General features: G+C 41.9%; 1 protein-coding gene and 1 long non-coding RNA gene across 3 annotated transcripts in view; one reads left to right on the forward strand and one right to left on the reverse strand.

Moving 5' to 3' along the window:
- The window catches only part of LOC143272520 (uncharacterized), a 25972-nt gene extending 5571 nt beyond the window's left edge, over nt 1–20401 (reverse strand). Inside the window, exons 1-4 of one of the 2 annotated variants that reach the window (XR_013050169.1) lie at nt 19840–20401; nt 18242–18352; nt 17242–17340; nt 16895–16964 (exon numbers count right to left, since the gene is read on the reverse strand). This is a non-coding gene — a long non-coding RNA (uncharacterized LOC143272520). Of the gene's footprint in view, nt 1–12312; nt 16965–17241; nt 17341–18241; nt 18353–19839 lie in introns of those variants that run through there. The other variant, XR_013050164.1, reaches the window with a different exon arrangement.
- A 27-nt stretch (nt 20402–20428) lies between these two features.
- LOC121826538 (uncharacterized) overlaps nt 20429–26794 on the forward strand; it is a 97005-nt gene continuing 90639 nt past the window's right edge. Inside the window, exons 1-3 of the mRNA XM_076565061.1 lie at nt 20429–20688; nt 21626–21687; nt 26089–26215. The gene's annotated coding sequence lies outside the window, so the exon portion shown is untranslated. The remainder of the gene's footprint in view (nt 20689–21625; nt 21688–26088; nt 26216–26794) is intronic.

Genomic DNA, 26794 nt, shown 5'->3' on the forward strand with positions numbered 1-26794 from the left:
AATAAAGTAGTTTCAAAATTGCGCACCCCAAAACAAAAGAATTAATTTCAGAACCATACCAAGAAAGTTAATCCTCTACCTTTCCATTGCAGAAAACAGAAAAACATCTTTCTGATGATAGCAAGACCTGGGCATTAAAAAAAAATTAAAACCGAAGTCAACCTCCTTTCTCTGGGAGAGGTAATAACTGATAGCTTCAATATAAAAAAAAAAATACTTAGTGGTAATTCCCACTAATTTGAAAACTAACATATATACTTGTGAGAGGAATGATGCTTCTGTGTTCCTATGTCTACATTATTGCAAATAGTGTCAGAGAAGAAGAACCCAGCCTGGAATATGTCCTTCACCTCCTTTATAACCTCACTTCTGAGAACACCCAACCTAATGACCTTCTAAGGCAGTAGTTCTCACCCTTCCTAATGCTGTGACCATTTGATGCAGTTCCTCATGTTGTGGTGACCCTCACCATAAAATTATTTTCGTTGCTCCTTCATAACTGTAATTTTGCTAAGGTTATGTATCATAATATCAATATCTGTATTTTCAGAAGGTCTTAGGTGACCTTTGTACATAAGAGTCCTATGATTACCAAATGGGTCTGACCCACAGGTTGAAAATCACTGTTTTAAGGGGTAAGTGATAGTAAATTAGACTATGGAGAAAAAAATCAAAAGTTGAGCAACTTGCAACACCGAGAGAGGATCTCATAGAAATGAAGAGTATAAATAATGGAGACTCGGGTAGCTCATGTCAACATGAATGTACCCCACATACCTGTATATTTTAAATTGATTCATTTTATGTGTTTAAAAGTTTTGCATGCATTCTCTCTGTGCACCTTGTGTGTGTGTGCAGCCCACAGACATCCAAGAAGGCATTTGATCCCCTGGAATTGCAGTTCTGCATGGTTGTCAGACAAGAAGTGGGTGCCGTGAATCAAACCCAGGCCCTCTGCAAGAGTAACAAGGGTTTTATAAGAATAAAACAAGAGCAATAAGTGTTTATACTACTGAGCCATCTTTCCAGACCCCAGAATGAATATGATTGTAATGCAGATGATGAGAGTGTAAGCCAAGATATCATAAGTTGTTATAAGTAGCCAGCATCAACATGTCTGCTACTCCCTAGACAACAGTCCTCATCAGCCTGCCAGTTTGACACATTGAAACCCAGAGAACATATAGGCAGGAAGAACATCAATAGCAGGCTGGGCATGGTGATGCCCACCTTTAATCCCTGCACTCATGAAGCAGAGGCAGGCTGGTCTTTGTCAATTCGAGGACACCCTGGTCCTGAGTTATTTGGTGGATGAGGGAAGGCAGGAAACAAGTGTGTAGCAGAAGTGTGGAGGTCAAAGGATAATTTATAGCAGTCAGTTCTCTCCTCTCACCATTTCAGTCTCAGGGATCAAATTCCAATTGTCAGTCATCCTGGCAAGTGCCTTTATCACCTTAGCCCTCTCACTGGCCCTCTGATTTATACATTCACTGTAAATATTTTAGTATTCACACACACACACACAAACACACAAACACACACACTCACACATACTCGAGTGTCAGCAGTGCATTCTCCTTGCAAGAATAGTGACCAGTGATCATCCCAGGAAACACAACAATTGACAGGAAACCGCTTGAGTACAATGCAGATATTGAAGCCAAAACCAAGGTAAACAGCATTCAGGGACATCCCCAGTATATACCCAGCAATGACACTAAGGTCCACCCATCACATGCCAAAGATCAAGCAGTCTCAATGAATCTGTTCAGAGTGAAACATTTTTCTCCAAATATGTTTTTTATATTTTTATACATAGTTAAAAGTAGCACAGCACACAGCCTACTTGGTTTCAGAATTGGGCTTAATTTTAAAATTAAACTAAGGAAAAAGACCCCCACACAATTCCCATACATACACAATAAAGTGAATTAGTTTTAAAGATAAATATCTGTAGAATAAACAGAAGTCTGTTGCAATTACGAAGTTACTGATGGGGCTTGATTCTCAGAGACAAGGCTGGAGTGGAAAATGTGAAAGGTCAGCTGGCACACAGGCAAGTTTGGAAATTGATCATTGTAGAAGACAAACCAAGAAGACATTTTTTATTTAATTTGTTCAAATTTTCTATGTGTATAGGAAATGCTGTTCAGGTTGGGAGATAATAATTCACAGTTTAGGGAAGACATAGTTTGGAAAAATAGGTTAACAAACTGCTCCAGAGAGGCCACTTGAACTCTCCTATTGAACAAAGGCACACCAAACCTAGATGCCACATAATGGGGTTGGGGCAATGGAGTCACATCTCCATGGAGCTAAGAAGCTTGGAACCAGTGAGTGTTTGTGGAGAGTTCTGTTGAGGAGGGGTGCTCACAGGCAATGTTTGACAGGGCAATGGTGTGTCATAAGGAAGGGTCCAGCAGACATCCACGGCTGGGCCCCTGGTGGAGCACTGGGAGTCTAATTAGTGAGTAAGAAGAGGATTTATATGAGCGAGAATTGTTGAAGCCAAGGTTGGATAAAGCACTGGGACAAATAACCAAATGAATGGAAGCACAGGATCTATGAACCAAAGGCTGAGGGGCCCCCAACTGGATCAGGCCACCTGAACGGGTGAGAGAGTCATTTGGCTTGATCGGTTTGGGAGGCAGCTGTGCATTGATGCCAGGTCCTGGGCTCGTTGCATGAGTTGGCTGTTTGAATCCTGGGACTTATGCAGGGACACTTGGCTCGGTCTGGGAGGGGGGAATGGACCTGCCTGGACTGAGTCTACCAGGTCATCCCTGGTCCTCGGGGGAGACCTTGATCTGGAGGAGGTGGGAATGGGGGGTGGGCCGGGGGGAGGGGTGGGCGAGAGGGGGAGAACAGGGGATTCTGTGGCTATTATGTTGAACTGAATGGTGTTATAAAATAATAATAATAATAATAATAATAATAATAATAATAATAATAATAATAAAAAAACCAAAAAAAAAAAAAAAGCACATAGTGGCTTAACTCAACATCTTTTACTATCAAGTGTTTTTCTGCATTTAAAAAATCGTGAAGACAACACAATCCAGATTCTCTGTGTAATATCCATGTTTACATGACTTATTTTTTATACTACCTTTACTGTCTCTTTAAAAACTTTATTTTTAAAAACTATTTCTTTATCTAACTGTATATACCCTTTTTCTCTCTCTTTCAACCCTACATACATTTTTACACACCTTGTAAAGCATTTAAAGTCTTGTTTCATCTGAATCTGTCTTATTGTGTATCTACTGTTTTAAACTGCAGCATTACTAGGACTGAAATGGTAGCTTTGGCTGAAGGCTCTACCCACCTTAGCTTCCCAACATGGCGGTGGTATGTTTACCGCCAGGTCTGGGAGCCATCAACTCTTAGAAACAGTGGTTCTATGCTTCTATCAAAGCACTGTGTTGTAGCTGAAGAGCTTTTCTCTCAGGGTCCCACCAAGTCCCGCCAGTCCCGGAGCCCACTCATAAAATAAGCACACAGATGCTTACATTATTGAAACTGCTTGGCCATTAGCTCAGGCCTATCATTGTCTAGCTCTTACTCTAATATTTAGCCCATTTCTATTAATCTATATTTTGCCACATGGCTCGTGGCTTACTGGTACCTTATATCTTGCTTGTCCTGGCTGGGGCTCCAGGCAGTCTCCCTCTCTGCCTTTCTGTTCCCTCAATTCTCCTCTCTGTTAGTCCCGCCTATACTTCCTGTCTGGCTACTGACCAATCAGTGTTTATTTATACAGAGCAATATCCACAGCACTGTGTAGCCCAGAAAGCTCTTTTTTTAACTAACAAAAACTATATCCAACACACAGCATAGTGCACAGCTTGGAGACACCGCTGTTTAACATAGCATAGGTCAAGCCTGCACGCCACGAACCCACCATAGAGAAGCTCAAACCCACAGGTTGCCACTAACTTGAGAGAGACCACTAGGAGGCTATTTTTAGCTCCATTTTAGAATCTTTTTTCTCAGGTTTTAGGTGGAAACTCTTGCCAACCTGTTGGATGCCATTATGTGCTAGGCCAGCCAGCCTCCCTGGCAGAACACTAGCATAAAGCAATCCTGATAAACAACATCTGCAGGCTCCAAATGTCCTTCTGATAAATGTTGGAAAATTCCTCTGGACCCCAACCAGAGGGTTCAATGGTTATACAGCCTCACCCAGTCCTATGACACAAAGCCTTTTACCACCGTGCTTGCAATATTTCCCTTTAAAAACCCCCATTCTGAGAGCTCAGGGATGTCCTCCTTCTAGCCCCTGTGTCAGAGATTTGGACACAGACCAAGCCCAGGCTGCTTGTTAATTCATAAACCCCTGTGTGTTTCACATTGGATATAGGTTCTGTGGTTGTCTTGCTCTGGGGTCTCCAGATTCAGGCACAACACCTACATCTCATCTCTCTCCAGTTAGTCCTGTCTTCTGGAGACTGATTAAGCCTAGACAACACAATTAAGTACAGATTCAATCAGCTCAGCCATTCTCAGTCTGGCTCTCCTGTAGTCTGGCTCCAACACTACTTAACTGTCAATACAAGAAAAAAAATCAATCAATTTTTTTGGTCCCTTGATTTTGATTCATCTGGTAGACCCTGTGCCAATGGCTACATTGTAGCATGGGTGAGTCTTTATTAGGCAAGTTCAGGGTCAGGGTATTAGGTACCCCTCCCTCAAATCTGACATTTGAAGGGTTTGTATGTGAACACTTCAACACCCATTGTTTCCAAAAATGGTGCTCTATATTGTGAGTGCTAGGCTCCAATGAGCATGCTCCTCCAGGGCAAGTGTGACTTGTCACAGAGGAACTGAGAACCCCTGGGGCAGTAAGCATGGTCTTGGCTCATAAAGTTTCCCATTAATGGAGAGGCACAGGTGGAGCTTTTATTTTTCCCATTGGTGGAAGCTTCATGAGGTGACCTGATTTAGACAAAAGTATTTTGTGGTGATATTGTGTTCCCCAAAAATATTGTGCACACTAATAAACTTATCTGGGGTCAGATAAGACAACAGCCACAATATTAAACATAGAGGATAGAATAAGCATAGTGGTAGCACACCCCTTTAATCATAGCTTTCCAGAGGCAGAAATCCCTCTGGATCTCTGTGAGTTCAAGGCCACAGTGGAAACACCCCGGTATGGTGACTCACACCTTTAATCCCAAAAATGAGCCTTTAATCCCTGGGAGTGATGGCAGAAAGCAGAAAGATATTTAAGTCGTGAGGGCCAGAAACTAGAAGCATTTGGCTGGTTAAGCTTTCAGGCTTGGAGCAGCTCAATTCAGGTGGGATTCTTTCTGGATGAGGACTCAGAGGCTTCCAATCTGAGGCAAAAGGATCAGCTGAGGAATAGCTGTCATTGTTTAGGATGGTTGGTTATAAGGTGTTATTGTTAATGGTCAGGAAAGAGGCTAAACAAAGTGGATTAGATTTTAGGTTCTTATTTTAAAAAAAAGAAAAATGAGGATATAAATAAGAGGTACATTATTGAATCTACTCTGAAAAAATATAGAAATGATAGAATAAATGGTAGATTATTGAATCTACTCTGAAAAGAAAAAAAAGAGAGGATATAGATATGATATAGACAAAAAGGTATATTATTGAATCTACTTTTAAAAGACAACTACTAGTTTTAAATACATTACATTGGATTGGATTTTATATTATATAGTTAGTTAGTTAGTTAGTTAGAAAATGCTGTACATATAGTTCTAATCTTGCCATGATATTGTAGCTATACAGTTCATTTAACAATATAATGCAGTTTTCTAATCCTTGGATGTTATTATTACCAACTATTAGGATATAAAGAAATGAAAGTTAGTACTTAGACATTACAATCAAACTTGTATTCATATTAGGTATGCTTTCAAGGTCAAGCAGTGATAAATTTTAGATAGACAGGTCATCTTCAAACCCTTTGGACATCTACAGAATATGGCATTTAAAATGTTTTAGTAACACAGATTTTATTTCTTTTATAATGACTATGAGACATTTCTGCTCCTGGCAGCACCAGTCTACTTCAGAGAAGGTATGGCCATTGAAGAAAATGCATACAGAGTTAACTTTCATTGTTGCAAAAGTTAGCCACAGTGCAGGAAAGTGCTCTTGCATTGACTGCTGACAGTATGCTATCCAAAATGGACAAAAAGTAAACAAAACAAAGGATTACCAATCCTTGACAAGACAAGAATGGTTGCAGCTTTGGCACCAAGTGTCCCCTGAGGCCAGGAAAATATGGCACCATCACTGAAGTGGCTTTGCAATCTGGAAAAGGTACAGTGCCCCTTTCTTTGAAGGCATCTGAACAGGCAGTGGACCGATGGCTTCTGGTGTGTAGTGGAGCAGTACCTGAAACATTTATTCTTGAAAGAGGAACTAGGCTGATGGAGTTTAACCTCTCAATGGTAGACTGGCATGTAATAAAGGAGATGAAGTCACCCACAAGTCAAGAAGAATGGGAAGCTGAATTCCAAATATACCAGCAATTTCCTGAATTTAAAATTCTAAATCATGATAGGACACTGGTGGAATTCAGGTTTATCTGTTACATGGAATTCTCACACCAAATGTGGGTAAAGCTTTAGACCTTGTGTACATCCCACTTCACAAAAACGTCTGTCAAATATGCTAAACCTATAGGCCAAAGATGATGCCCCAAGGTGCAGAGAAACCTTGGGCGACTGTCCAGGCAGTTGGTTGTTTTTGTCATAACTCATTTTTTAAAAGTAGCTTGTTTGCACTTCCTGTTTTACTAGTTAATATTATTTCCTTCTTGGGTCTCTGAGGGAGTTGAAGATGAGATAGTTATGGTCACAGTTTTCCTTGTTAAGAAATTTCAGAAAAGAATTTCACTAAGGAGGTGTAAGTTTATAGATTTCAAAGACACCATAAAATACTTTTCTGTTGGTAATACAAGATAGGATGGAAAGTGAATTAGGTACATTTTGGACTCAACAAAATAAGATAGATAAAGAAGCCATTTCTATGAATTTGTCGAATGCAGATGGACTAGACATTGTTGATGTATATTTTGCTTGTATATATTATATATAGTTATTGTACTAATGTATATAGTCTTTCTCATATTAGTTATAATTTTTTTAGACAAAAAAGGGGAAATGTGGTGACATTTTATTTATGCTTTAATAAAGTTTGCCTGGAGATCAGAGGAAAGCCGGCCACTATAGTAAACACAAAAGTCAGAGAGTGCACTTCCTTAATCCTATCACTTCGCAGGCAGGGTCTCTGTGTGTTCAAGGTAGGGAACAGAGCCAAGCATGGTGAAACATGCCTTTATTCCCAGTACCAACCAGAGAAGCCTGGAGGTCTGTACAGACAGACAGAAAGTGACTGAGCTGTGTAGGTATTGGAGGTGAGGTAGCTGGGCTAAGAGAGCCAAGGAGAGGGCAGAAAAGCAACACAATAAAGGCATGGGCAGACAGGAAGTAACTCACATTTGGAATCTGAAGAGTTGGTAAGGTATGGTTGCCTGGTGGCTTTTCCTGATATAAAGCTTTCACCCCTATATTTGGCTGGGTGGTTTCATATAATAAAACCATTTTTGAAATTCATCTACACAGACACATAGGGAGAGACAGAGAAAGATATGGAGAGACAGTGGGACTGAGGAAGAATGAGAATGAGAGACAGAGACTGAGCAAAACTGAGAGACACAGAGAGGGAGACACTATAAAGTGAACCAGAGGTGGTTACCACACATTCACACACCAAAACAGTCAAAGGGAATGAGACTCTCTCTGAGTGTGTGTGTGTGTGTGTGTGTGATTAATAGAATGACGCACAGCCTGTAGTCCTGCTAATACAACAATGGGTGGCTATCAAAAGAAATTCCATAAATCTAAAAGATGCTCAGTCCATGAGGCTGGATGACTCACCTGGTCTTTAGTAGATGGGGAATCGAAAGGAGTAGGCTCTAATGCCAGTGAAGGCGAACGAGCAGGCAAACATGCTAGGAAGTCAAGAGCAAGAAGGCAAAGCACAAAGACTTTATCTGCAGTGTCTCTTTACAGGCTTTCAGCAGAAAGTATGGCCCAATTGAAAGTGTGTCTTCCTGCCTCAACACCCAGAATAAAGGAGTGAGTCTTCTTGCCTCAAGAACCAGATTAGAAGTGATTCTTCCTACTTAAAATTAATTAAAAATAATCCCTAACTGGTATGCATTTCATTTTCAGATTTTCGTTCATCTCAAATATAGTCAAGTTGATAACCAAGAACAGCCTTTATGAGTCTACCTCTTGTCAACCTGTCACTCAAGCATATATCCTTATGCGGTGATTAATTTCTAAATGAAAACAATAACTAGCTTATAACTAAACATAATTTATTTATCACACATGTAATTGCAAATGAAATATATATTTAACCTGGTTACAATTTTACCAAACATGCTAAAACTGTCCCCATAAAACCACAAAGTCATTATTAATTTAGAAGAGGTAGCAAGATTCCTTGAGAGATATTCTTTCAGTATCTCAAACTGAAATATAATAATCATTAGTATTCTCTTGATTGATGTTACATCCTATGATAAAGAAATAAGAAGAAAACACAAATATCTGTATGAGCACATTCTTAAAAAAATACAACAGAATAACTCATGTCAACTCTAATCCATCTTTCTGAAATTGTTCACATGCTTTAGCTAGTATTTGTAATTACCTTCTCCTATGATTGATGGACCAGCCTGACTCCATCTTAATATCAGAAACCATCTTTTCATGGTGTCAAAAGAAGTTTGTTTCTATTTACTGTAAAACTTAAGATTCTGGAACTGAACATGTTCCATGCCCTAACCCTAGACCTCTACCCTCAGAAGCAAAGTTGTTCTGCCAAGTACCTACATCATCAAAGTTCCTCTGGAACTCCTAAGCCCTGGAAAGCCTTTCCCCTATTTTGGGAGGATATATACAAACCCCATTGCCCCCTTTTTTCCTTGGTCTTTTCTCAAACCTGCTTTTAGGGAGGAACCTATTATGGCAGAAATTAAAACTTACATAATTTGACTAAATTTTGAATACATGGCTTTTACTCTCATTCAGTGAGAATGAAACTACACATCCTTGGCTCTTTTCATGGAGCTGTGACATATATGTTCATTCTGGTGAGTCTGTATCTTTTGTTATCTGCCAGTATTAACATGTTGCAGTCTCCCATTGTCTTTAATTATAAAACAAGGTGGAATCTAGAGTAGTCCTAAAGGATTTCCTGCTTAACAGCCATAACCTTTCTTACTTCCATTGTGGAGCACCAATCCAATTTCACCTTGGTAATCTTGATCAATCACCTCTCCTATCCTGCGGCATTGGTTGTGTCTGCACGTAAGAAGGAGCCTCTATCCTGTCTATGTGTCTTTGTGACACAGAGACCCAGCTGAGCATCCGGTCTGCCCTGTGTCCTCAGTGCTCTGGGAAGGTAAGATTTACTCCCTGAAGGAAAAGGACAGTCTTTGAAGACTGCAAAGGGACTAGCTAAGTGATGACTAGGGATGAAGATCAATCCTGTATCACTAATGCCACCAGTCAATTGCCTGATCCAGGAGAATGTTCCAGGAGCCATGGTGTGAGGAGTTCCATGTACTCAGTGTTGGGGTAGAGGCGATCTGTGTGTTCTTGAAAAGTCTGTTAGCTCCTTCTATCTGTGGAGGGCTTCAAAGTAACCTTCAGCATTATGTGTTGGCTGAGCTGTGTGTTCAGTGAGCACATATACCCCCGATCTTCCTGGGTCCCCTTTGCCCTTTGCCTAGGTCATTCCCTGGTAGTAATCCTGTATTGCCCTATGAGAGATGCCAAGAGAGGCGACTTTAGTGTTCCCCATGTGTTCTCAGAAAAAAGGAAGGAGCCAGTAGTTCTGAACAGAATCTAGGGAGGAAGCTCTGGATTAGTGGAGACAAAAATAGAAATGAGTTGGCTAGGCAAGGTCATGGCTCAGGAAAACAATTTTCTGATTTTTAATGGTGTGTCCTGATATCACCCCATGGAGATCACTGGGAGAATGACAATCTCACGTCTAGGGCTACAGTAGGCATGGTCAACAAGTCAACAGTGAACTGCCCTGAGACCCTCAGCACAGGTGGGATGTAGGGCCTGTCATCAGGTTCACTGTGCTCTTCAGAACTCCTAATTCCTTCTAGTGTAGGTTGGATCTACACAAGGTTTCAGATTTTTCTAAGGAAGTCCATGACAAGAATTGAAATAGTGTACATCCAGAGGATAGGCACCTTCAGAAGGAGCCCTGTGCTTAGAAAATTTCAGAGGAAAATCCTAGAACATTTCTCTCGAGAGTCTAATACAGGGGCTGCACATGCACTTTCTGGCCCATCATTGGTGTCTAAAGCCTTCCTTTTCTTTGTCCACATGTTGCTGAAAGGTCTGTTCTCTAGTACAAAGAACACTGATTCAAATTGACATGTCTTCTGCTCTTCCCAATACACTGTTGTATTCTTTTCTCCTGAGCATAGCAGTTTAGGAAAGAGTAAATTGTCCATTTCCTTCTGGGGCTGTATCATAGTGTAGCACTGAAGGAAGTCAAGGTAGAAAACATGCTGATTGCTGGCTCATTCACAGGCTCACACTCTGGCTCATGTTTAGCTTTCTATCTCATACATTCAAGGACCATCTGCATAGGGATGGTGCTGCCCAAAGAGGCTTGGTCCCTCCTGAGCCAATTAAGATACTCCATCAAGACATGTCCACAGCCTAACTTGATAAAGATGGGCCATAGACATGAAGTTGCAGTTACTCAGTTGGGACACTTTTTCCACCAATATGACTTTGGGCTTTGTCAAGGTGACTGTTAATGCTAACTAGTACACTGTTTCAAACTGTTAAGTTCTTCTCCTCCACAAGGATGCTACTTGGAAGTTCCCCATTATCCAAGTAAGTGTCTCTCTCAGTTCCCAACAATCCTCACTTGTGCTGATGTTCACAGAATCTTTAAACTGGACACTCAGAGCCAGGACACAGCTTAGGGTCATCTACCCCAGCTTTCACTTTTCCCACTTCCTGGATCCTCAGTTCAGAGATGCTCTAATATCCACTACAGACATTGTAAAGAGTTAATGAAACCTAAGTTCCATCCTGACTCAGAACAGGCCTCCTTTCATAGTTACACCTGCCTATGGAATCAGAGCAGAAGCCAATCACCAGGTGAGAAACGACAGGAGCTGGGAGCATTGGGGGTAAAAGAACATGAGTATGGTTCAAAGCTCTGGATGTTCTTTCTGGGTCATGGTGATCAGGAAAGCAAATGGTGGGGGCATGAAGGCATGAGTTAGTGATAGAAAGAAAAATATACTTGGCCTAAAGTACAGTCTCTTTACATGGGAGAAAGCCCCAGCCACATCCTAGATATGGCTCTAGGAGCTAGGCCCTGAGATAGAACCAGTCCCTGGAAACCCTGACTCATCTCTACCCCAGTTGCCAGCCAGCAGGGAAGACTCCTGACAACAGGCTCCCTCACCTATACCCCCCATTCAACCTTGAATCAACAAGACCCATGCCCTACCTCAATACCTATCCCCCTATGACCCTAGTGGCTTCCTCAGACACAGAATCCATCAGCTTTGATTGGACCAATAGGTGAATGACTCATCTCTCACCTAGAGGGTCCTGCCTCTAGGACCTAGGCCCTGGGACACATACAGTCTCTGGGAACCCCACACACATCACTGCCCCAGTTGCCAAGGAGCAGGGAAGACTCCTGTGGGCAGACTCATCCATCAACGCCCCCCCTTTGGACCCTGCAATCTACAAGACATACACCCTATTGCAAACATACCCATTCTGCTGCTATCCCAGTGACTTCCTGAGACATAGAAACTGCCAGCTCTCATTGGACCAAGAACCCAGACAAGACCAAGAGCAGCTCCCTGGATACAGAAACTGGCAGCTCCAATGTAAATAAGCTAAGATGGGACCCAGAGTGGCCTTCTGAGACACAGACACAGCAAGCACAAATTGGACCAATAGCAGCTCGCTCAGACACAGGCACCTTTTGCACCTATTGGAGGAAGAGATGGATAGATGCCAGTGCCTAAATACGTACAATGACATAAAAAGCAATATGGCCTGACAAGAACCTAGCCCTTCTACAAAAGCAAGACCTGAACATCACAATGAAACAGAAACAGAAGAAAGTGAAGTTAAAAATAACTTCATGAAGACACTAGTGGTCTTTAAAAAAGAAATGAATTTTTCTCTTAAAGAAATTGAGGACAAGACAAAAAATTAGAAGAAATCAATAAATTTCTTAAAGAAAGCCAAGAGAACCATGAAAAGGCAATTAAACATGTGAAGGAAACAGCTCAAGATTTGAAAAGTGAAATAGAAACCATGAAGAAGACACAAACTGAGGGAATGCTGAAAATAGAAAATCTGAATAAATGAACAAAAATACAGGTGCAAGTATAATCGACAGAATACAAGAGATGGAAGAGACAGAGAGAATCTCCAGTATAGGAGATACAATAGAGAATAGAGATTCAACAGTCAAAGAAAACACACTGTCCAGGAAATCTGGGATACCATGAAAAGGCCAAAACTAAAAATAATAGGGATAGAAGGAGAGGAATACCAACTCAAAGGCACAGAAAATACATTCAACAAAATCATGGAAGAAAACTATCCCAACATAGAGAAGGAAATACCTATGAAGATACAAGAAGCTCACAGAATACCAAATAGACCAGACCCCCAAAAAAGTCCCCTCGCCACATAATAATTAAACCACTAAAAATACAAAAAGAAGAAAAATATTAACAGCAGCTAAGGAAAAAGGGCAAGTGACTTATAAAGGCAGACCCATCAGAATAACACCCCATTTCTCAATGGAGACTTTGAAAGCCAGAAAGACCTGGACAGATGTAATACAGACACTAAGAGACCATGGATGTCAGCCTCGACTAATATGCCCAACAAAATTTTCAGTCACTATAGATGGAGTGAACAAGACATTCCAAGACAAAATCTGAATTAAACAACACCTATCCAGCCCTACAGAAAGCACTGGAAGGAAAATTTCAAACCTAAGGAATTCAGATAAACCCACAAAATACACGCAATAGATAACCCCACAGCAGTAAACCTGAAAGAAGAGAAGTACACACATGCTACCACAAAAAATAACAGGAATCAACAATCACTGGTCATTAATATCCCTTAATATCAATGGATTTAATTCACCTATTAAAAGACAGAGTCTATCAGAATGGATATGAAAGCAGGATCCATCTTTCTGCTGCATACAAGAAATACACCTCAACTTCAAAGATAGACACTACCTCAGAGTAAAAGGCTGGGAAAAGTCTTTCCAATCAAATGGACTAAAGAAGAATGCTGGTGTAGCTATCCTAATATCTAACAAAATAGACTTCAAAATAAAATCAATCAAAAGAGATCAAGAAGGATATGACATACTTATCACAGGAAAGATCCACCAAGATGAAGTTTCAATTCTGAACATTATGTCCCAAATACAAGGGTACCCACATATGTAAAAGAAATATTACTAAAGCTTAAATCACATATAAAACCCCACACATTAATAGTGGGAGACTTTAACACCCCACTCTCACCACTGGACAGATCTGCAAGATCAAAATTTAACAGAGAAATAAGGGACCTAACTGATGTAATGACTTACATGGATTTAATTAATATCGATAGAGCATTCCATCCTAACAAACAGGAATATACCTTCTTCTCAGCACCCCAAATCCAGATCTCAAGGCAGTAACTGAAGTAGAAAGCATGGAGTAATGATGATTTCTCCATTGACTGATCAGCTTGCTTTTTTATACAACCCAGGAACTCCTGACAACTCTTGGCAATGTTAAGTGGACAATTCTTCAGTTGTGGTCTCTTCTCTTCAGTTCACTCCAGTTTGTGTGAAGTTGTCAGAAAACAAAAGCACAGTCATAGACTAAAAGGATACCTCCAATTGTTAGCATGTTTTTAGAATAATTGCCTGATTTCATTATTTTTTCATGGTAAGACATGTCATAACAAGTGGGAGCAATCATTTCTCCCAAGTTACAATCTTACTGTTAAAGGGATTAGGTCACACATACTGGTGATGGTGTAGAGGAAGAGGAATCCCTTATACAGCTGCTAGTGCTATAGATTATTAAAATCATCACTAAGAACCATGCATGTTCAGGACAGCTAGTCCACTTCTCTGGATATCAAAGGAAATGATATTGATATAATAGATTCTGTCTCCTGACCAGTAGAATACATACAACTGCCATTGAAACACAGCACTCTGGATAGACTAGCAATGTCTACATGGGAGGGACTGTGAAGACTGGAGGGGTAAACTTAGGCTGGAGAGTTATGATGCAAGCACAATTTGAGTGAACAACAATATCTAAAGACCTGCATTGTACATCATCTACTTTATTACATATAGTGGATAACCAATACAGGTGAGGACCTCAAATCTCCAAACACAAAGCAATGATGTGGATGTTGACAAATCAACCAGACTTGAGCATTATATTTAAATCCTGCTTAGAAAATATCATATGTCATAAATATATACAACTGTGAAATAAATGAAGATTTTATTTTAAAAGGAAATATTTATTAAGTGCCATTATTTGATCATTGAATATTCCATAATCTGCTGGATTATCAACAGACATAACCAAAATAAAAATATCTTTCTCTGGGTATCCTGGAACTTGCTCTGTAGACCAGCCTGGCCTCAAACTCAAAGAAACTTGCTTAACTCTGGCTACAGAGTTCTGGGATTAAAGGCCGGTACCATCACCCCTAGCATATATTTTTATTTATTCTTCTCATACAATGCATCCTGATCACAGTTTCCCATCTGCTTACTCCTCCCAGCCCCCAGCCCCCCTCTCCACCAGATCCATTGCTCCTCTGATTTTCTTGAGAAAAGAGCCTCCCAAGGATATTACCTGAGCATGGCATGAAAACATTCAATAAGACTAGGCACAAACCCTCATAGCAAGGCTGGGTGAGGTAACCCAGTCAAAAGATCCCAAGAGCAGACAATAGGGTCAAAGACATCCCCACTCCCAGTGTTAGGAGTCTCACAAAAAATACTAAGCTAACAAGCAAAACTAATATGCAGAGGACCTAATGAAGGGACATGCAGACCTCATTATTGCTGCTTCAGGCTCTCTGAGCCCCTATGAGTCATTCTTAGTTTTTTTTGGGCCAAGTTATCCTCCTAGTATTCTCGGCCCATCTGATTCCTACATTTCCTCCTCTCCCTATTCTTCAGGGTTCCCTGAGCTCCAACAGGAGGATCCCAATGGAGGTGTCCAGTTTAGGCTTTGCCTAATGTTTGGCTGTGGGGCTGGTGGACATGTGAGAGGAACATCAGGTGGCCATTAAGTTTCAAGAGATTAGACCACCAGGAAGGAAAGCATTGATGGGTGAGTCTTACATAGGCAAGGCCCTTAGGGCTTTGGCTCTGGACTGTCTCTTGCTATTGCTGTGCCTTTACATGGTTGCTGCATTTCTCTGGTCTGCCATTTTTCTCTGGTATCTGGCAGGATGTAAATGGGGGTAGGGAGATCTCCACTGCCTTTAATGTACTGGGATTGGAAATATTCTGCTCTACTTGGCATGTTTCCTATGGATTATTATGAAGATGATTTCCTCTTAATGTGTACTCTTTAACTGAAGCAGTGATTTTATACTATAATAGTGTTAGTGTAAATGGGATTTGATGACTAAGAGTTTTTGATAAATATAGTGAGGGACTGTGACAGAGGTCATCTGAGTGGGAAATTAACATAGGTAAAGGTAGGATTAGTGTTGCCCAGCCTTGACAAAGCAGAGGCTGCAAAGGATAGAAAATAAGAACAAGGAAGTGTCTCACAGCTAAGACTCATGAGTTTACCTTGAAGAGCTATATAGATTGTGGGTTTGGTTAGGGAATAAGAAAAACAATTGGGTCTCAGGAGCCAGGCTGGCTCAAGTTCATTTAATCTTGATGAATGTGTTCATGAGTTTCAGTGGGCATCATATCTGAAACAACAGTTTCAATAAGGACTTCATGTAACTACAAAACAAAGAATTGAGTGCCTAGTTAAGATAATTGCACAGGACTCTAAAAAATATGAAAAGTGAAACTAGTAACCTGTTTTCCTGGCAATCAAAAAAACCACTCCCTATGCAAACAGCCATGGATGAAAGGATCTTGGTTTTGTTTTGTTTTGTTTTTTATTTTTTCAAGACAGGGTTTCTCTGTATAATTTTGGTGCCTGTCCTGGATCTTGCTCTGTAGTCCAGGCTGGCCTGGAACTCACAGAGATCCTCCTGTCTCTGCCTCCCTAGTGCTGCGATTAAAGGCATGTGCTACCACTGCCCAGCAAGGATCTTGGTTTTGTGAGAAGTCTAAAAAATGAATGTTTAACTGAATGTGGGTTTCTCAGAAAGTACATAAATATGCGACTAAGAAATGTACTGAGATTGACTTGTTCCAGAAAAATATGGTTTTATGATGATCATATAGTAACTGTGTACCATTTGATTATGGGGAAAATCCTCCTATTTGTAATCAACTTGGTGTGGTGACTATAAACAGGGTGGCTAAAAATAAAGAGCAGATGAGAAGCACTTATTCCTTGGGAAAGTAGTCTGTGTGTTTTTTTCTCACTGACTCTGCATCTCATTGCCAATGTCTTTGATGTGCAAAAGGCGGGTCCCTCTGCAGTGGGTCTCTGCATCTGCTCCCATTAGCCACTGGAGGAAGCCTCTCTGATGATTTATATCAGCGCCTTTCTTACTTGTCATTTGATGAGATGGGAATATCTAGAAAGCCACTGCTATGTATTGACTGAACCCAAAACAGGGCTCCCACCTCTTCCTACCTGCAGATGGAGTCACAGATGCTGTAATTTGAGCCCAGCAATGTGCCCCTCTAGTGGGGCCAGTGCAGTCCTAAAATGAGAGGAAGAACAAGAATAAACCAACATTGTTTCTGACACCTATTGCTTGTATACTCTAAGTGCTTACTCTGAGTGAGACAGCTATTAAAATCATAAACACTTATAAATTGTAATGGATGCTGGGAAGGGAAAAACTAGCAGGAGGGAGGACAATAAATTAGGTTGAAGATCCTTCTTTGGGTGTTCCAGGGAAGCTTCAGATTGGTGTCTCATCAACTAAGACATAGGATAAGCAAGGACTGAACAAAGCAATGGGGAAAAGAACTTACATCAGGTCACCAGATCTCTCCAGAGCTGGGTAAGTGGTTGAGGGAAGATGCAGCAGGTCATACAGATCTTTGAAGGTCAGAGTCACTGGTCCTAGATCACTGACCCAGGCAAACAGGGAAGGAGACACCATTGTTAGAAAACGGGGAACCTGACCTAAGAGGAAGCCCTTGGGCTTCAGATATTCACAAGTCTGGCCCACTAAGTGGCAATGGTTGTCACTGTGTCCAGAATGGTGAAGGCTGATGGCTGTGACCAAGCAGGCTGGTGAAGAGGGAGAGCATCACTAAAGGGGTTCCCTGTAGAAATCTGGCCTGGCCTATCTCCTAGCCATGTAAGAGAAGCTGTGCCAGACAAGCCAGGGAGGGAGGTGATGGAGGGAGTGGACAAGGCTAGAAGCCAGTGGGCCCATGGCTGCTCAAGCTGGGTAGTGGATGGAGCTGAGGGAACATGCATTTCTAGTCTTCCCCTATACCTGTGCTCAGGCAAGGACACCAGGTGCAGAGAGTTGGGGGGTGGGGATGGTGCTCCAAGCTTCCAACTTGCCTGATACTGTTGGGAGCCAGTTTGAATGGGAATGTGGGCATCAGTAGTGCTGAGCAGATGCAGGATTGTGGACCCCTTTAACTAGAAGTGGGGAAGCCTGTGGTCTGATCTGTCCTTGAAGCTCAGCTGGAGGGAACAGAGGCAATCTATGAGGCTCACTCCTAGAAAGGGACAAGCTTATGCTTGACCTGACCCAGACCCCTAAGAGTTTCTTTTTCTGTCCAGCTGGAGATTCTGCAGAGGGGCAAGGGAGGCCAATTAGACACTTCCGTGGTACACTTGCCTCAGGAGGGCACAGGGGCTGAGGAACTGCAAACATAGTCACTGTTCTCATCACTCTAAATTTCTTTAGATTTTCAAGTAAGGGTTCAAGTGCAAAATGCTTTGTCAGTATCAGAGTACAGAGTAGAGCATTAGAGCCCTGGAGCAGCATCTTTTGCTCTAAAAGCTCCTCACCTGCAGTTCCTGTGCTCCTTGACGGTTGGGGCAGATTTCATTTTTCTGCTCTTTACTCCTGTCCAACTTGGAAGGGCCTCTCAACTCCTCTTATGGAATACTGTCCAATGCCTGTTAATATATATGCACAGCCACATTATTCCACTTGTCCAACAGTCCCTTCCCTTTCAAACTTGTGACAATTTTGGAGATCAACTGCTGAATTATCCCTCCAAATCACTCCCACTACATCTCATATTACACTTCCCCTATATAAAGGTTGAGAAACACAAAAGGATACCCACATCCTAAGCCTTAGAAGTCAACTCCCAAAGGAAAAAATTTCCCATTTGAATAGATACTATTGAAGATGAGGGACAGAGGCTGAGCAATTTCTGACTAAAAGGCAAAAGTCCCCACCTCCTCTTCTGTCAAATAAGAATGAAGGATCATGTATTACCATGACCACAATGCCTTTGCATTTTAAAATCTGAAAGTGCATCTCTTACAATGAAGTCATATTTAGAGGTACAGTTCACACTGATTTGAAGATCCAAGTGAGAAGAACTATTATTAAAAAAAAAAAAAGACCTTGCAGCTACAGTAAGAAGAAAAATCAAGAGTGGAAAAATTCACAAAAGATGGTTTTTAAATAAATGGACAGTCAGAATTTCTGAACGATATATTAGAGTTCAGCTATGTGGGTTGGAAGCTGATACACCTTGGAGAAAATCCTGAATGAGATTTAAACAGATTAAGAACCCCCATGGGACCCCCTGGTTCACTTACAAATCAGAAATTCATTAATTAGAAATTTTTCTTTTGGGGTCAGCACTCGGGAGGCAGAGGCAGGCATATCTTTGTGAGTTCGAGGCCAGCCTGGGCTACCAAGTGAGTTCCAGGAAAGGCACAAAGCTACACAGAGAAACCCTGTCTCGGAAAACAAAACAAAACAAAACAAAAAAAAAAAAAAAGAAATTTTTCTTTTGGGTGAAGAACAAACTTTAACAGAAATAGCGTTTTTGTGTGCTGCTCCACGTGAACATCAGCCCTTTGAAAGAGTTTGCTCTTCCCTCCAGCAGGACAAGAAAACCCAAGGGCACAGTAGTGGAGGTGTTCAAGGAGCAACTAAATCAGCACAGAGTCTATGAGGTAAAAGCTCCTCCATGATTGCTCCTTTGCACACGTGCATTGGCCTGAACACAAGTAAATGGTGGCCCCAGCCACCCTAGTCACTGCAGGGTATGCATGGGGAGCAGCCACACGGGGAGAGCACCCCACTCTACACCCTCCCACTACTATGCATCTGGGCAAAACAACCTGAGCTCTCTGGTGGGGAGGAGCCTATGAATCTTTCTGGGCCCACCCCTCTCAGTTTTTCCTCCTTTTCCACTGGGAGAGCAGAGAAAATATCTATAAAAGGAAAGCAAAGTGGGCTCAAGGAACCCTGCCAACCCATGGACAGCTCCACCAAACCAAGCTCCTTAGGAAAGGCTTCCAGGACAGGTGGTAGGGCCAGACTCTCTGGCTGTACTGAGTCACCCACAAAGCAATCCGCCACCTTGCAGACATTTGGGATCCTGCAACAGTGTATGAAATTCGAAGGTCAATATGTCTACCTTCAGGGTTCGTGGCTCCCACATGTGGCTGCCAATCACCAGTCTAACCACTGCCTTGCTGGCTGCGGATCCAGACGGGGGCAGACTTGCAGCGGGTTCACTCCAAGGTCAGCCAGGAGTAGATCCTTCTGTTTCATTATTTTTGTTTGTCGTTTTGTTTTTGTTCTTTTGTTTTTCAAGACAGAGTTTCTCTGTGTAGTTTTGGTGCCTGTCCTGGATCTCACTCAGACCAGGCTGGCCTCGAATTCACAGAGATCCGCCTGGGACCCTTCTGTTTTAAAGGAATGGGATCTCAGAGTTGCCACTGCCATGGCCCACCCCCTTGAGAAGGAGGCCTGCTGGGTTGGAAAAGGGGCCTGGACTGGCAGAATCTCTGCCCTTTCCAGGCTGAAAGAGAAGCCAATGCCATATTTCAATTTCTTCCAGTAGTTTCCCATCAGGGCCTGGTACCAAGGTAAGGGAGAACCCCGGCCTCAGTCTTTTTCTGCACAGGGATGTGGGAGGACGGCCAGGAGCTAGGGGTGGTGCTGGCCAGTTTGGCAGTTTGTTCCAGGAACTGTGGACAGAGTTGTGGGGGAGGGGTGCGGAGGGGGAGGGAATAAACAGTGAAGAGGAAACTCCATTGCCAGTACTTGGAAATTAGAAAGGGGCTGGAGTGTAGCTCAGTTAGCTGAGTGCTTGTTTAGCACTCACAGAGTCCTGGATTTGATCTCCTGATCCAGGATATGGAGGTGCATACCTGCAATACCAGCACGTGATAGGTGAAGATAACAAGATCCATTCAGGGTCATCTTTAGGGACATATGAAATGCGAGGTCACTGTGGGCTACATCTTGTCTTAAAAAAAAAGTGAGCAAAAAAGAAAAAAAATGGCCTTTCTAAATCAGAGCAACACTGGCTGTCTTGGGCCTAGGTCTGTCATTTAACTTCTGCCCTTCTGAGGCCGAAGTGTTCCTTCTCCCTCTTATACCCAGGTCCACACTAGGGCCATGTTCAACCCCTAGACCCAGTCTGCCAGCCTCCTAGCCTGTCCAAGGGGTTAAGCATTGGGAGGTCACAGGAGCTGGGGAGGGGGAAAAGTTTATTTAATCAGAGAGCCCCCGAAGGCGTCTAGTTTCCGTCACAGAGAACAGGCATTCAAGAAGGAAGGGAGAAGGAACATCATCAGATCACATACTCCAGTCAGGCCTGCCACCTCCACCCCCATCCTTGTGATAGGCAGAGAGACAGCTCTCTCTCAGCCTAGGAGCTTCTTGTGCTTGGCTTAAGCAGAGATCAGTCAGAGCTGTGCACCCTTGCCACTCTGACCCCCATTGACAAGTCCATCTGCAGAGACTCCCTCCCTGGGACCCAGATATCTGAGCCCAGCACAGACCGGAAGAATGCAGAAGTCAGCTAGAAAAGCAAACATTTGGACCTCTGCTCATTGACCCCGGCAGAGAAGGCAATGAGCAGGAAGCAGGCAGACAGTACCGTCCTGTCGCCATATGGTCACAAAACTGCCCTTAATAAGAATATTGTTCCCCTAGCCAGGCCTAGAAACAGAAAGAAGGCCGTGATGACTCCCACCACCTGAGAGTTATTTTCTTTAAGAACTCCAAGTATAATTTCACAAGCTCTCCTCTCTGTAGAAATATTGACAAGACCTGGTATCACTTGGGTGTTTGGATTTTTTCCTGTGGTATGACATTGTCCATAACACACATAACACGGTTGCAGATTTGTAGGTTTGTGCTTTTTAAACGTTGATGTGAAATGTAAACAAGAGTTCTGGTCTTTGTTCCAGAGACAGAAACTCGGAGAAGACCAACAAGGAGAATGGCTGTGTCTCCTGTAAATGAGCAGCAGGTCAGTGTTGTGTCTGGATATTTCCTTGAAAATTATTTGATATTGAAGTCAGGAAGGCCTTTTGTACTCTGCGTTGGACAATTTCATCAGATGTGTTTATTTCCTGTGACTTTTTTCCTTTTTTCTTCTCTGGTTATCAAAAATGTCGTTAAATCATGTGACCTTCATAGCACAGCCTTGTTCTATTTTATATTCTCTCCATTACTACTGTGAAGCAACTATTTTTCATAGACTTAAGACCTGCAGTTGTGAAAGAGAGTCCACTGTGAATGACGATCAATGACATATATTGCTGCCCTACAGTTCCTACTGAGGATGGATCTGTGTCCCTATATATTAGTGATGAAGGAAAGTCTGATGTGCTGCAAAGGTTACATTTCAGGGATGGTCAGGTTTCCAGAACCAGGATTTTGAATGTGGCCATGCAAATACATGAAACTATTTCCTTGTATCACAGAAAAGACTCACTGTCTAAATCCTAATACTAAATGTTTCAGCAGTGTAGAGTGGGCAGATGAGAGATGGAATGCTCTGCCTTGCTCTTGCCATGAAACTGATGTTTCTGTGAAGAGATGCAGATTGCAGTATACTGGTTTTTCTCATTGGCATTTGATATCATTCAGTGATGATGTGCCTCTAGGTGTTTGTTTGGTTTTCTTTTTCAGCTTTTTAATTCTGATTTATATTTTTCTCACATACAACACATCCCAACCAACTGTGGTTCCCCTCCTGCCACTCCTCCCAGTTTCTTCCCACACTTCCCCACCTCCCACTCTGTACTCCTCTGGTTCCTTTCAGAAATGAACAGGCCTTGTGCTCTGAGGGGAGGGACCTCATGGGGATCTCCAATTTGGACTCTCTCTATCTAATGTTTGGCTGTGGATCTCTGTATGCTCCCATAAGCTGCCAGAAGAAGCTTTCCAGATGAGAATTAGGCTAGGCACTGATCCATGAGTATAGCAGAATATCACTTGGATCATTTGAACACATGTTTTTTTTTTTTGTTTGTTTGTTTGTTTTCTATTACAGGTCTCTGGGCTTTCCAGCCTCTGCTTCCTGGTCTTCCTGGCAGTGTTGGGCGTGGACTTTCTTTTGTATCCTGGGCCTCAATTTAGACCAATCACTGGCTGCCCACTCCCAAAAGTTCTACACTTCCATTGTCCCTGCATATCTTGCAGTCAGGATAGATTGTAGGTTGAAGGTTTTGTGGCTGGGTTGGTGTCCCAGTCTCAACACTGGAAGGTGTCTGGTTAAAGAATATGGCCAGTTCAGACTCTATTTCCTCCATTACTAGGAGTCTTCCCTAGGGTTACTCTCATAGTATTGTGGAAGTTTCCACTGCACTAGGGTTCCATGTAGCCCCCCAAATGTTCTCCAATTCCATTAGCCTCTGTCCCCTGTACTGTCTTCCTCCACCCCTCCCCTACCACTTGATCCCTCCTAATCCATCTGAAAAATCAATTTCCCCTTCTCAGGGAGATCCATACATCCAGCTTTGAGCCCAATTTGTTACTTATCCTCTCTGGGTGTGTGGGTTGTAGCATTCTTAACCTTTATTAACAGCTAACTTCTAAGTGAGTACATACCATGTTTGCGATAATGGGTTACCTCACTCAGGATAATTTCTTGTAGTTGCATCCATTTACCTGTAGATTTCATGATGTGATTATTTTCAACAGCTGAGTAATATTCTGCCCCTGCCAGTGGGGTCTTCAACAGGGACCTGAAGGGACGGCCAGCGAGTGAAGAGGGACAATGGACACAATGAATGAGAGCAAGACAGGATGTCTGATCAAGCTCCAAAATCTTACTTTCCTCTTAAGGCATATATAGGGAGGGGCAAAGGGGGGTGCAAGCAGAGAGGGGACTTGAATCATGGGTTGTTCTGCCAGCCGTGAGTGTTGTTATGAGGATTATCTATTCTTGCCTAACTGCCTAACTGCAGTGCGGTCACCTGATTTCTGAGAAGAGGTTCTGATATTTATGAGAAGAGGTTCTGGTGCTATGGAGACTTAAGCAAGGCTTAGATCTAGGAAAAGAGGAGAGAAGCCTAAATGTGGTGGCATGTGTGTCAAGGATCACTTAGGCTTTTGGCTCCCGTCAACACTCCATTGTGTAAACACCCCACATTTCCTTATACATTCTTTGACTGAAGGACATGAGTTACCAGTTTCTGGCTATTGTGAATAATGCAGCTATGAGCATAGTTGGGCAAGTGTCCTTGTGGTAGGATGGAGCATCCTTTGGGTATATACACAAAAGTATTAAAGCTGGGTCTTGAAGTAGATCATTTCTCAGTTACCACCTGCCCCTAGTCCACTGGCCAAATCTATTCTATTTCCCCTTCCCAGGGCATTCCCTGCATGGTAATCCTTTCATCCATGTGTTGGATTCTCCTGGTGATGCTTGCATCTTTTGTTCCTGTTTACTTAACTCCTTTTTTTATTTCCAGAATTCCTTCAGTTTGTATTTTCTTTATTGTTTCTATTTCCATTTTTAAGTTTGAAAAATTTTATTCATTTCCTTTAACTGTTTATTGTTATCATTCTTTAAGAGATTTATTAATTTTCTCTGTTTTTGTTTGTGTTTTTCTTGATTTCTTTAAGGGATTTATTTATGTCCTCTTTAAGGACTTCTATCACCTGCATAAACCTGGTTTTAATGTCTTTATTTTTTTTTGTGCTTCAGTTGTGTTGGAATATTCAGGACTTGATTTAGTAAGATAGCTGGGCTCTGGTGGTCATGTGGCCTTGACTGTTGTGGATTGTGCTCTTGGGTTGGCATCTAGGCATCTGGGTTTGTGGTGGTTATAGGTGCAGGTGTCAGTTTCTGATTTTATCTTTGTTGGAGGGGTGTTTATTGGGTGGTTTTATTTTAGTTTTTTTTTTTTTGGTTTTTTTTTTTTAGGTTTTTTTTGTTGTTGTTTTTGTTTGTTTGTTTGTTTTATGTATTATCTCTGGTCTCCAGGTTGATGTGGCCTGTGGTTGAGTATGTGTCTTTCATTCATGTTGAGGGCTGAATTTCTCGTGGCTGGGGAGGCATCTGGTCAAGCAGGGTTTCACCTGAGTTGGAGGTTTGGACATAGTGATGAGGTGTTGTGGGTGAATTGAGGATGGGGAGTGCACTGAGTGTATGAGGGGAGTATGAGGCATGTGGCCTACTTGGTCTTATGGTAAAAGCATGGCTTCTGGTAAGCAGGGGGTCTCTGCCTGAGTCAGGAGCTGGGACAAAGTAATGAGGAGGGTAAAGAATGTTGGGGGTAGGTTGGGCAGGCACTGAGAGAGTAGAGGTGGTCTGTGGTGGGTGACCTATCTAGATTTCTGGTGGCCAGCATAACATCTCATCAAGTAGGGGGTCTCTGTCTGAGTTGTGGGTGGGGACATGACACCGTGGTGAAGATGGGAGGGGCTTGAGAGTAGAGTGGTCAGGCGACTACAGAGTGAGTGAATGTCCTCTGGCAGATGGCATACCTGCAGTTTTGGTGGCCTGCATGGCCTCTGGTCAGGCAGGGGTCTCTGTTTGAGTTGGGGACTGGGAACACAGGATTTGAATACCTGAAATATATTTGTCTCAGGATATCTCTTGCTGTTATCATTCTCTCAATTCCAATGGTCAATGGTACATTTTCAATAGATTAGTAATTTCTCTTTGTCCTTCATTTTGTTTTTCAAACATTGTACCACAGACCATTTTATAAGCAAAGCAGGCCCCATATTGATATTGCATCATGTGAAATATAAAGTAAGACTTTTCTAGAAACAGTTGTCTTGGAGCTGTGCATAAACCATCAATTTTCTAGCCTCAGTGAATGCCTCTGTTAATGATTTTGCTCTCTTTTCTTTTGGGGAGAGGAAAGCTCCCCCACCCTATTGTTTTGCTTCCCCAAAGTTACTGTATGACCTAGGTGGAGATTCTGAAGTGAGGCTGCAATGGACAGGTTTCCATTTCTTTCTTTTAAATACAATGTATTTACATATGTGAATGTTTTCAGCATGTTTTTATATGTACCACATGCCTGCTGGTGAATATGGAGTCCCGAGGTTGGCACAAAACACTTGGCTCTGGAATCTGGTACTGTATTGAGCTGCCACATGTGTAGACAGAATAGAACTGGGTTTCCCAGAGCTTTAATAAAAAACAGTATGAATATTCTAGAATGTATCTTCAAAATTAACTTTCTTTTTTCCTTTAAAATATCTGCATGACTGCTGTCTACCTCCTGCCTGCAGAGATCAGGAGTGAGCATTGGATCCCATGGAACTGGAGTTAAACTCAGTGTGTAGTAGGAATTGAATGTGAATCCTCTGAAAAGAGCAGCTAGTGCTTGAAATTGCTAACCTTTCTTTCCATAGGAAAGCATTTTGCCCAAAGCATATGGTAAAAGGTAATTTTCTATTACAGGGTCTGTTGGGATTCAGTGATTTGGATGAAGACTTTTCCCATGAGGAATGGGAATGTCTGAATCCTGCTTGGAGGACTTTATATATTGATGTGATGTTGGAGAATTACAGAAATCTGGTTTTTGTAGGTAAGAATGATCTTCTTGTAGAATTCCTGGCACATTGTTTATATTTACCTATTTTTTGTGTGTTATTTTTAAATAAACTCCATGAACATTCTATGACTACCAGAAATGAGGGAAGTTCTGGTAATAAACATAATTTTACCTGGTGCTTCTTTTACATTTTTTCTGCATAAGCAACAAATGCTATATACTGTGATCTCTCAAGGCCTCTTAATTAGTTTTTAACTGAAAACTTCAAAGAATATTGAATATTCAGAGCATGGAAATGTAGTGAAATACCGTTAGTGATTGGAATATTTTTATTTTACTATTGAATTAAACTATTCACCTCTTTCTGACTTAAAAAATGGAGAAGTTTTAAAATAGAGAAAATACTATGGTAACTATGTTGTTGTTTTTTGTTTGTTTTATTGATCAATTTTTGAAATCTGGTCTGTATCTTTAGTCCTGGTGAACATGATTTTAATCCTAGCACTAGGGAGGCTGAACCAAGAGGAACTGGTGAGTTTCAGGCTACCTTGAGTTACCTAGTGAGTTCCTAGTCAGCCACAGCTGTACAGTATGACTCTGTATAGAAATAAT

The sequence above is a fragment of the Peromyscus maniculatus genome, chromosome 1 (assembly GCF_049852395.1).
Source record: "Peromyscus maniculatus bairdii isolate BWxNUB_F1_BW_parent chromosome 1, HU_Pman_BW_mat_3.1, whole genome shotgun sequence".
NCBI lineage: Eukaryota > Metazoa > Chordata > Mammalia > Rodentia > Cricetidae > Peromyscus > Peromyscus maniculatus.